The sequence below is a fragment of the Engraulis encrasicolus genome, chromosome 22 (assembly GCF_034702125.1).
Source record: "Engraulis encrasicolus isolate BLACKSEA-1 chromosome 22, IST_EnEncr_1.0, whole genome shotgun sequence".
In the NCBI taxonomy this organism is placed as follows: Eukaryota; Metazoa; Chordata; class Actinopteri; order Clupeiformes; family Engraulidae; genus Engraulis; species Engraulis encrasicolus.
In genome coordinates this window covers 342,372-345,000 of record NC_085878.1, presented here as the reverse complement: position 1 = coordinate 345,000, position 2,629 = coordinate 342,372, and the positions used below count along the sequence as shown (strand labels likewise).

Genomic DNA, 2,629 nt, shown 5'->3' with positions numbered 1-2,629 from the left:
AGAGGTCCTGAGAGGATGATGGTGATGAGGAGGAGGAGAAAGACAATGCACATGATGATGGTTACGGTGATGGCGATCGCCATGATGGTGGATATAGTGATGATGATGGTGATGATGAGGTGGATGAGGACAATGATGAGGATGGTTATGATGCTGCTGATGATAATGAAGCATGGCCTACGTAGACAAAATATCAGGAGTTAGTCAACTATTTCATTCGATTGGAAATGATGACCTGGAAGTTATGATGCACAAGCCCTTGTGGTTTTTGTACTGCTACACTTATGATGTACATCAGAAAAGATCTGGTGTTTTTTTGTACCGCTACAGTTATGATGTACATACATTAGAAAAGATCATGTTAAAATAAAGGGTTTTTAACATAACGGACCTTGACTCGAAGGAGAGTGCTTTGGATTGAATAAGTATCTAGAAAAGATCTAGTGTTTGTTGTAGGGGGTGTAAATCACAGCCTTTATGGCGATACGATACGGTATCGATTTCTTAAAGCAGGAATTTGATTATTGTCGATACTTAAGATTTCCCCACGATACGATGCGATTCGATTTTTTCCAATTACTTTTCCACTGCTATTGTGTTATGAAGCTGGGCATTGCACAAGGGCCAGCGATTCGATTCTTTTCGATACTTAAGAATGCCCCACGATACGATGCGATTCGATTAAACCACCGGCCGATACTTCGATGCATCGATACATTCCGATCTTATTTACAGCCCTAGTTTGTTGGTGCACCTGCTTTGCCACTATTGTGAATCTGATCTGTAGGCCAGCTGAGTGAAGTCAGCATAAAACATGAGCAATAAGTCATAGCTGGCCTTATTTATGCATTTATGGACTGAGCACTTCGCTGGGGGAAATTACACACAGAATAACACATCTGATTTTATATACGTTGTACGTCATTCTTCAGGTGAAATCAAAACATTTAATATTGATGAGAGGGTGGCATTGTTGCTCTGAATGCACACAATAAATAGTGGAAGGCACAAGGCAGGCTGTAGAGACTACAGAAAAATACAACATGATAGCTTACATTCAGGCTCCACATACACTTAGCTGTAAAGAAAAACTTGCCTTTTCTGCATTCCCAAAAGCTAAGGGATTCGTACACTGACACACAAAACACATCATTATCCCAACACTGTCCAATTCTGCAATCCTTACAAAGCAGGTACAGCCTGGCCTGTAAAGGCCTATTGAAACAACTGCCCACCACTATGAATCATCCAATATTACATAATGTCTTTGAAAACCCTATGCACACATTCAGTCATTTTGTGAAGTGCTGGAAGCAATCTGCAGTGGCCCTACAAGGGGGGCAAAGTAGCCCAACACCTATCCAATTACAAACATGGCTCACCACCAGATACTAGCGTTAACATTTAATTGCTTTAACCAGTCCATGTTGCCACCCACGTTGTCAGATCGTCATTGTAGTCTTCATAAAAACCAATGAAGAGAGCAGGCAACGAGAATACGGCGTCCTTACAGATGAATTCTGAATAGAAGAGCAGCTGAATGTGCCTTCCATAGAACTCATCCCAACTCGCAAGTTGCAGATTTGTTACGTCGCTATCAATGATGGCTGAAAACCGCCTCCTGCGATTTGTATGTAGGCTACGTGTGCTACCTGATCTGAATATTAATTATGTAATCCCATACTATGGCGAAAAATAATGATAAATGGAGCAACAGAAGGGGGTAAAAAGGGATCACTCAGACGCACTGTCGCACTGCCTCTGCCAAGACCCCACCACCATTACCTCCATCCGCCACCACCACCTCCTCCTCGCAGATAGACAGATAGAAAGATAAAGATAGACAGAGAGACGTCCTACACTCAGAAAGGCAGATAGATTGTCTGTCTCATAACTAGGAGTTAATTAGAAAACGCTTGTCTAGCCTACTGGCCACATCAACATTTTTAGGATGCAGGATAATGTTAAATAAATGAAATGCATACTTACGCATTTATATAACGCTGAAACGCATGAATCTTGGGAAATAAACGGAATGATATTTGTTAAAATAAAGAAAAAATCCACAGGAGCTTCGACAGTCGACGCTGTGTAGCCTTCCTTATTCCATGTACGGTAGGATGTTGGGTAGACCCGCGTTTGGGGTGATGGAACAGGTCTATGAATAAAAAGACAAATGTAAAAAGACAATCATTCAAAAGCTTTTGAGTTTTAAATCCCGTGCAAAAAGAGCAACATTTTCGCCCAAGTTCAATTGGCACCGTCGTGTTCTTTTTTCCCTAGTGGAGAGAAAAAATCACGGGGCTCCAAGCATTGCCTCCCGTCAACTGGTATTCCGATGGGGAGAAAATCCAGTTTAGTTATTCGGACCAACTGGATTCCGGCATGTGTTCACCATATAAGCTAGCAGAAAGCTTATTTCACCCGGAATGTTGTATCAATCGTGTTGTAAAACCGCGCATCACCAAACGTTCCAGAGCTCTTGTTAGCAGCAATGCCCAAATCCAACCCGTCTGTGTTTGATTAATGAGGCAAGTGAAAAATAGCTACCTCTGAAGGGATACGTCTATGCGCCCTGAAGTTTCCAAACGACTCTAATATAAACGAAATAAATAGTTTTCCTCAATAT

General features: G+C 41.7%; 1 protein-coding gene across 2 annotated transcripts in view; it reads right to left on the bottom strand.

Moving 5' to 3' along the window:
- lrrc4cb (leucine rich repeat containing 4C, genome duplicate b) overlaps window positions 1–2,138 on the bottom strand; it is a 63,343-nt gene extending 61,205 nt beyond the window's left edge. Inside the window, exon 1 of one of the 2 annotated variants that reach the window (XM_063187890.1) lies at window positions 1,990–2,138. The gene's annotated coding sequence lies outside the window, so the exon portion shown is untranslated. Of the gene's footprint in view, window positions 18–1,989 lie in introns of those variants that run through there. The other variant, XM_063187891.1, reaches the window with a different exon arrangement.
- Between the last annotated feature and the right edge of the window lie 491 nt (window positions 2,139–2,629).